This window comes from Bombus pyrosoma, linkage group LG17 (assembly GCF_014825855.1).
Source record: "Bombus pyrosoma isolate SC7728 linkage group LG17, ASM1482585v1, whole genome shotgun sequence".
Classification (NCBI taxonomy): domain Eukaryota; kingdom Metazoa; phylum Arthropoda; class Insecta; order Hymenoptera; family Apidae; genus Bombus; species Bombus pyrosoma.
In genome coordinates, this window is record NC_057786.1 from 4,064,839 (window position 1) to 4,074,844 (window position 10,006).

Below are 10,006 nucleotides of genomic sequence, written 5' to 3' on the forward strand. Positions count from 1 at the left end.
CGACAGGCCTAATGGACCACCGATATCCCTACGATACTTCCGCCAAATACTCGCCTAACACGTTGACGCCGGCGCCGATATTCAGCGTTTTCTCTGTGAGGCGGTGCCCGAATGCACGGTTTGCTTCGTGGGGCGGCGCAGCCTCGGATTACACTGTTCAACACGATTTTTGCGCGGCGGTACCCACTAGGTGATTCTTATAGATCTCGACGAGCTAGAAAGGAATCTAAAACCAATTTTTGTCCATCACCCTCAGCTGTTGAGAAAATCCATTTTGAAAAAAATCGCAATTTTTCAACTTTGACCTCAATTCATAGCAAAATTACAAAAGCCATATGATTTCTGTTGAGTTCAATGAATTCCGCGCACTTCAATTGGTACATTGATATACAATAGTTTGGAAATATCAATTTACATATATCTGTAAACTGTTAAATAAAGCTGACGGGACCAGCTGTGGCCCTAATTTTGGAGTACTCTTTTCGATTTTTCTCAAAAAGTAGAGATCTAACGCAAATTCTGACCACCGCACGCAATTCTGTGAACATTTTTTTTATATGAGACGTTCATAGCGCGAATAAAAAAATTTTTCAATTCGTTCGTCGGAGAACAATGACGCGCGTAAGGAACATGCACCGCGAAAATAGTGTTAGGTTACGTTAAATTTTTAAAATGAACTGACAAAAGGCCATTATGTATGCTAGCTACTTCCAAAAATCACAGGTGTGTTATTGTTTAGGGTAAAAATAGTAAATCAAAGCCAGACACTCTTCTTTTTTCTTTTTCTTTTATAATGACGCTAAAAAGGGGTCTGATCTATCCGATCAGATGTCATCCTATTGTAGTTGTTTGCGCAAAACTGTAAAGTGGTATGGAAAAATTGCAATAGAATTAATATGCGTCGTAAATGTGTGGTATCTACATAGAAAATCGGGTACCAAAAGTATTAAAATGTTAAAATTTCGCGAAGAAATTATCGATCACCTTTTAAATGCAATGAATCCCCACAGAGAAGAAATGCCAAATGAAAATGAAGTACTACCTAAAAAAGATTCACATTTTCTGCAGTCGTACCATGGGTCCGCGAGAAAAACGAGACGGCGGTGTAGATAATGACATAAACGCATTTCTAGAATAAATAGTAGAGAGTATGCCGCGAATAAAGCCAAGAAAGTAACAACATAATATGATCGTTGCAAGGGCCAGCCGGCACTCTGTCTAACGTGTTTTAAAAAATTGCATAAAAAAAGTAAATAATTATGTTAAGTTTATAATATTGAATTGTTATGTTTTTACTATTGAATGTCTGCTTATAATGTTGAGATAAGGTAACAAATCTATTTTGTACTACCTATTTTGTGAAATGTGTCAAGTGTGACCCACCGTGATGCACGCCGTTGTCAACGTGCGTAAGACATGCGTAGCGGGGATATCGAAAGAAGACAAAAGAGAAGAAAACGGATTAAGAGAGCAATTGTGATTGAATAGTTGTCAGTGCGAATCGCGAGTCGAGAGTTGTAAAGAATCCGCTAGTCGAGTTAATAAACGAATTGTTAAACAAAACACCGAGTATTTCTTTGGCACTCTACACTTACTACACCTCAATTCAGTAGCAGGTTGGTACAGTTTCTGGCTCATGGAGTTTTAGTATGGGCATTTTGTGTGCGATTTTTCACTGCTACGAAAAGTAACATAACCTAAAAGTGTTGTTAATTATATACGTAATTTGCACCATAGCTTTCTCGCTATAACTTATTATTATGTTTTGGATTTGATCAGGTCCTGGTACTTTTTGCGATAGCAATTTTTTTTCTACTTCTCAATTCTTTTTATATAGTTTGTGCGGCCTCCTTTTGTACAATTTATTGTTTCTGTGTGTTATAATATTCAGGAGAAATCACTCTACCATCTTCGCTAGCACAGCTGTCGCGATATCATTTAGTATTTCTAAAAATCAAAGAATTAGGTATTAAATATCTTCTCAAATAATGAATATTGATAAAAGTGGCCGAGTATGGATCGCCTCGATTTTACTCTAGATTCATCAGGCAAGATTTTATGAAAATGGATGACAAATCAACGACTATGATTTCTCCTATAAAACGTAACGATACAATTCGTTTGTTTAACACTAAACGCTTCATAATTTCTGACTTTTCCCAAAACATGCGTACAATATATTTTTCGGTATTTAACTTTAGTTTGCTCTTTTATTTTCTGAGAAAAATGTGTACTCTGCGTTTGCCTACCGTGAGCGGACATTTTGACCGTCCGATGTTAATTATTCTTAAAATAAATGCAATCAGTGCAAAGAAAAGGCTATCTCAAGGTCAGATGACAAACAAAATCAGTAATAACAAATAACAACAGCTGTTACAGTCGTAATCTTGTCATAAAACAATCCATCCCTCGATCAACATAGCTACCAGCTGCCAAGATATATCAACTCAGGCCCATAATAATCCTAAGGAACCGCCACAAAATTTAGCATTTTTTACAGTTCACTGTTAAAAACATTTTAAAAGTCGAGAAGTTTCTTTGGGTTACTGCTCATTGTTACAAAACATGGGAAAAGCTTTCCCAACTCCACCCCCGTGTAACCGTTGGTGGAGAACGGTCAATGCTCGTCAATATTTTCGTATAAATATCGCTGTCACAGATCATATTTTTACTTGCTATCGTCCTTTCGACTAGAATACATCTCGGTTTGTTCGTCAATTAGTCGACATCTAAACTTGTTATCTCTAAAACTCAGACAGAAAGCATCTCAGAGCGTTTTGTGTAAAGTTGTTATAAAAGGAAAAGTAAAGCGTATCGAATTTAACAATAATTTTGTATTCCATACATGGTATTATTTTTTAATAAATATTTATCCTAGAAATATCAAGATTTTTCAAGCAAAAGTTATAAAAAAAGAAATAACGGACATAGAAGAAAACTGTTCAGTATGCGATGAACATGAAACTTCAGCAACTGAAAACTGCATGGAAACACGTGAAAAGCTATTTACAACTGAATATTATAAATAAGCGTTTACGTAAGGGCAAAAAGGAAAAAGATTATCGTTGACAGCAGAGAGTGAAACTGGGCCCGATGGAACAGTTTGGAAAGAAATAGATGCAAGTCCCAAACCTGGCAGGACATCAGTTCATAATATTTTCATAATATTTTAATATGCTAAACGGCATATAATGAAAGGACAAGTAAAGACGGCATTTTATATTATCATTGATCACAGTATATGGGATCATATAATAAAATGTACGGAAGAAGAAGCATTTACAGTATTGGGGACTAAGATGGAGCTACATGCAACAAAACTAGATGCATTTATTTCTCTGCCATATGCCCGCGGTGCATATCAGGCAACAAATTTAGATGTGTCATATTTGTGGAATAAAATTTAGAGACCTGCATTTTTTTCAAAAACAACGAACAGGAATGACTTTGCTGAAATTATGAGGTTTATAGGATTTGATAAGAAGAGCGAAAGAAGCTAACGTTTACGAACCAATAAATTTGCAATGGTATCTACAGTATGGGGCCAATTTACAGTGAATTCACAAAATTGTTATAAACCTAGTGCACACATTACTTTTATATAAAGAATCGCGGGAAAACAAACCATGCAATAAAACTATCAACAAATTCAGATTCATTGTATTCGTTCAAAAAATTGTAAAGGTTACAAAATTACGAAAATTTGTTTAAGGCGCGGAAAATATTTATGCGGCAAATGTATATTTGATAATAAGATGATTTGTCAAAAATGTAGCGAAGTTGAATAAGATATATCTCTATATAGATCAAAATGTAATTCTATTCAAGACTGTAATTGAAATTAAACAAAAGTAAATTTTTGAAGTTCATCATTTTATATACATTTAGCTGGAGAGGCCAAAGTACCTGGAAGGGAGGATGAAGTGGAAGGACAGAAGAATCATAGCCAGATTCAGGTGCGGAAATGAAACCAAAGCGAAAGAACATTGGAAAGAGGAGGAAGAAAGAAGGTGCAGATTATGTGGAGGGGAAGAAGAGGACCTGAGACATGTGCTAAAAGAATGTGAAATAACAGGAGGAACAAAGGAAATGGAAGAAATATTAAATGGGACTGGGGAAGGACTAATGGACCTGAGAGCGATAATAGAGAAAAGAAGGGCAAAAGCAATTCAAGAAGGGGTGGAAGGACAGGAAGGTAGCACAGCAAGGAGGCTAAAAGACCAAAGTGGCAATAATGTGTAGGCTAAGTTGCAATAAATCGTAGACATAAGTGTAAATAGATTATAAGCACTAGTGTTAGATTAGAGATAAGAAGGCGATTAGTGCAATAAAGAGCTGTAAAGAAAGCTGAAAGTTCGTCCAAAGCCGAGAGGCACGGACTAAATAAAAATAATAATAAATAAATAATAATATACATTTAGCTATAAATTAACCATTATCTAAGTTAAATCATAAAAACTATTACTTGTTTAATCACCGGCCATTTTGACCGCACACGGTAGGAATAGGTATACACGAACTGTCAGTAGGTTTAGTGTTAAACGTGTTCAAGAGTGTTCACTCTTATTGATCGTTAAGTTATTAAGAATTGTGGATCGTAATTGCCGAAATAAATATGTAGGGACACTTACATTGCACGTAGAAATGATAATAAAATAGTTTTGTATTTATTTAATACGTGATTTACAAGATATTCATAGATAGCTATTACACGTGTTTCAGCACTCTTCTAATCTCACTTTTTCTCACCATGGAACAGTGACATTCGCTTATTCTACGAGACGCTGTGTATACACATACTCACGCACATATATGTGCATTACTATTGCGCGGTTGATCCAGTGTAGCATATAAAATTACATATATCTCAATATAAGTAATTAACGGAATTCTGATTAAGAAGAAGGGACGGCGGAGAAAATAGAACTGCGAATCTATTTGTTTTAATTTTCATTCATGAAAATCATATTTGCTGCAGTTGCAGTTTACCGAACGCGTTAATCGAGTCGCAAAGTTGGTAAGTAACAGATATTTCACGTTTCGTTAACCATCAGCGGCAAAAATTCGACTGACTATTTCTGATGGATGGTGTCAACCGAACCAGACAAAACGATACTCTCTGCCATTTGCGACTCTTCCTATCTTCCATATCGCGAATATACGAGAATTACAAACTGTGTGGTGTACTAAATCTAATCACTATCAGGGAAAATTTGGTATAAACTCCCTTTATAGTGTCACTTGTAATGATTAAGCTCGTTTCTTTAATCGGTGACTCATCGGATTATTCTTCTTTCGACCATCTCACACACCTTGTCGCCTAGCGCCGATCGATGAATTCGTTACTGTACACAGCATACTTGCGCAGATGTCGATCTGTTTTTGCCGATCGATTAAACTTCTTTAACTACTAATGCGACCAATGCTCCGACAACATTTTGTCACGTTCCACGCTCCGCGCGAACCGTAACACGAGACGAAAGATAGGACAACTAATCAACAATAACGACGATTAAGGAAAATGAACGGTACAACAGAAACAAAATACTTTAATGGGCTAACAATTATATATACACGTAAATAAACACACACACACATATATAAATATTATTAACAAATAGATGTATGTACATCTCCATTGTATGAGCGAGGAATGAAAGAGAGGAAGACAAAAGGAAAGCGCCATCAGACGAGCGCATCGCGTATATGATGAATAAATGAATGAGTAATAAAACAAATTCATTCCTGTTTGAGAAGTATAAGAGAATAAAGCGGCATTCGTTAATATTTCAAGTTATTATAATAGTTATTACTATAAAAATTGAAAAATAAAAATTACTATACAATAAATAATAAATTACTATAAAATAGTTATTCTTTTCTAAATAAATTTTGTATTTAATAAAACGTTATATAGTAAAATACTTTAATGTTGAAGGTCACCGCTTTTAAGAAAACTCTACATCTGGTCTTTTTAGTTTTCTAAAGCATTGAAGCCATCGACAGCGCATAGACAAAAGACTGCGACGAAGGCAGACCATAAACAGTCAACAGGCGACGTTGGCTTTGGGGTTTTTCAGTTATAGAGTAACACTGCTAGCGTGCGGATCTGGACCAGCTCATATTATTATTTCAATTTTTTGTACTTTTCACTTCCGTATTTAAAGTATATTTTTCTATCTTATAATTTATCCACGCGTCTCTCTCATTATACATCTAATAACCTCAACATTTAACATGGTAGCAAAGCGTGGTTGTAATCATCGTGCAAGACTGATTGTGATTATCGTGTAATGGCGAGTGTTGTGAATATATGATTGCCGTTTGGGAGCACGAAGGAACATTCGACAACGAGCAAACAAACAAAATGGCTAAAAACGATATCAAGATACCAGTATATGATGGAGAAGATTATAGCGCGTGGAAAGAACTTATAGAAATGTTTTTGAAATTCAAGAAATGTGACGAAGTTATAAAACGGAAAAAGATGGAAACAGATAAAGCTGATTGGGATGAAAATGATTTAGAATGAGCAATTGGAATTCGTTAGTGAAGGAGAAACGACGTATGATACAATTAGAAAGTTCGATGAGATGTATTTGAAAGAATGAAACGTAGCAACTATAATGATTCAGCGACATTTTTCAGTGAATATGAAAAGGCGGTAAATGAATTGAAAGAAGATCAAAGTGTGGCGTACGTTAGAAATAAAATGCAAATGGCAGAAATGAAAAATCTGTAGAGGTTTATGTGTAGAGTATGGTTGGTACGTGAGGATTAAAGGACGAGATTGCTCGTTGTTGGAACCGTCGTATATATTTAAAATAATAAATTAATGTACAGCCTGTATACATGAGTCGTTAGTACAAAGTATAAATCGGAAAATAAAATCGCGGATAAATACTCGTTAATGCTCGTCGCGTAACTCGGTAGATACTCGCGATACTCGCGATACTCGGAGATACTGTAGATACTGTCCTCTTTTCGGTTGCGTCGGTTTATTTACACTGGTCGGGGGAGAGTCGGAAAATTCAAATTCGTCTTTATTCGACGGTTGCATGTAACGGCGACGTTGTTTTGCTCGGAGTTTATTTGTCATTACGTTTCACGCGTCAAGGCTGTGTCAATGCCCCGAGGCAAAACAACGCGTCGTTTCGCCCCGATTCGCGTCGTCCTTTGACTCCTGCGCCGCTATAAATCGAAAGGACGACCGAACAGGGAGAAGATCGAATGTATTTGCCGCGGAGAAAATCGAGAAGGAGAGACACCGTTTCAAGCGTGGAAAAACTGGTCATTTTGCACGGGTCAGTTCTGCCCGAGCAGCCGAGCTAAACGGACGTGTGAAACAGTGATTCAGTGAAAGTGCAACAAGTGGAGAAGGACTAACGACAGCGCCCATCGCCAATCGGTCGAGAATATAAAATGCAACAGCAAATACCAACAATAAAAATAACAAATAAAGGCGAAACCTACTTCATAAACAAAACGACGGATTTAATAAATCTAAATCAAACGATAAACGATGATCAAGACTGCTCAGATACAAACGAAATAGAAATGGATATTATACAAAACAGCGACGAGACGAAAAACATCAACAATAAACCATCACACCATGATGAAAACTGGAAGGTGGTAACTTCCAATAAAAAACGTAAAATAGCAGTAAACACAAACTCTAAGAGGGCTCCAGAAACAGAAAAACAGCAATCGCTACAAGAAATCACCCTCCGAAACTCCTTCAGCGCACTGCCAGAGGAGAAAGAAACAAATACAGACAAAAAACCAATTACCCGCATCGCCAAGCCACCACCAATTTACATAGATGCTCAAATAATAGACCCCCTCATCGAATTGCTAAACAACACAGCAGGAAATGAAAACTATAGCATAAAACAACTAAAACAGGATCAAGTAAAAGTACAAACTAACAACCCAGAATCATTTAGAAAAGTTACAAAAGCACTAAAGGAAAAAAACGCTGGGTATCACACTTACCAGCTCAAAACAGAAAAAAGCTACAAAGCAGTAATAAGAGGATTACACCCCAAAACAAATACAAACAACATATGTGATGAATTAGCCAAAATGGGACACAAGGTAAGATCAATAAGCAATATAACCAGTTATGATACCAAGCAACCATTACCTCTATTCATAATCGAAATAGAACCCAAAAACAATAATAAAGAAATATTCGAAATTAAAAAAGTTCTAAACACAATAATAACAGTGGAGCCACCTAGACACAAAAAAGGCATACCACAATGCATACGGTGTCAGCAATTTGGACACGAAAAAAGCTACTGCAATAGAAACTCGGCCTGTGTCAAATGCGCAGAAAGGCACCTAACAATGAACTGCCCATACATGGGAAAAATTAATGAAGTAAAATGCTTCAATTGCAACGGAAACCATCCAGCTAGCTACAAAGGCTGCATAGTCAAAAAACAGCTGCAACGTAAACTGTTTCCGCCGCTTAGAAACAGGACATACAATATCAATCAAACATAACAGGATACCACAGAAACTGTAACAACACCGAATGTACAGCATGTAACGAACACTAACCAAAACAACACCAACACCATTGGTAGGCGAAGCTACGCGCAAGTAACCAACCAATCAGCACCCATAGACAAAAATCAGAGCAATAGCAACAATGACGCTACAGAAATTAAGGAACTGCTCAAGCAATCCATCAAAAACACCGAAATGCTAACAAAAATGATTAGCGAGTAAAACGCAGTTCTCAGACAACAAACACAACAGATCACAGTTATGCTACAATTGCTTACAAACATGTTAAGCAAAAAATAAAAAACGGACACGCTAAAAATAGCGGCCTGGAACTCAAACGGCCTACACCAAAGGGCCCTAGAAACTAAAACATTCCTGTACAACAACAATATCGACATACTACTGGTTTCAGAAACACACTTCACTACAAAAAGCTACATGAAAATACTATACTACACTATATATGATACCAAACACCCCTCAGGAAAAGCACACGGAGGGACCGCAGTGATAATAAAAAACGACATAAAACACTATTTACACAGCCAAGTCAGGAAGGAATATATCCAAGCAACCACCGTTACAGTACAAACTAGCACCAATCATTTTCAGTTGTCAACAGTATATGTACCGCCGCGACACAAAATTACAACACAAATGTGCGAAGAGTACTTCCAACATTTAGGGGACAAGTTTATTGCAGCGGGGGACTATAACTCAAAGCACACACTATGGGGATCAAGAATTACTTCACCTCCAGGAAGAACCGTGGAAAAACACATTAGAAACAATAACCTCAATATATTATCCACAGGAAGACCGACATACTGGCCGACAGACCTGAGCAAAATACCTGACCTATTCGATTTTGCAGTTACAAAGGGACTAAACGTAAATAAGCTAAAAATAGCACCCAGTCTAGAGCTTAACTCCGATCATACACCCATAATAATTACTTACAGAAACAAACCAATATTTTATAACAATCCAGATACACTATGCAATAAAACCACCAAGTGGCAATCATTTAAAGAAATAATCGAGAGTAAGATCAACTGCAACATGCCATTAAAAACACCCGAATACATTGAACAAGCAGTAACAACACTTACAGAAACTATTCAAGAAGCAGCATGGGCATCCACCATACCTGAAGCAACCAAAAGACAAACAAAAATAATTCCGCCAGACATCCTTGAAAAAATTAGAGAAAAAAGAAAAGCAAAAGCAAAATGGCAAAAACATAGATCACGAGAAAACAAAAAACACCTAAACAAACTTGCAAAAGAAATAAAAAACAAAATAAAAGAGCACAACAACAACGAATTCACAAAGTTCATAGAGACACTCTCTGCACACGAGAACTCCAACTACTCCCTATGGAAAGCCACGAAAAAAATAAAGAAGCCAATTAAACTAGCCCCAGCAATCAGAAAAGCAGATAACACATGGGCGAGAAGCAACGAAGAGCAAGCTGAAGAATTTT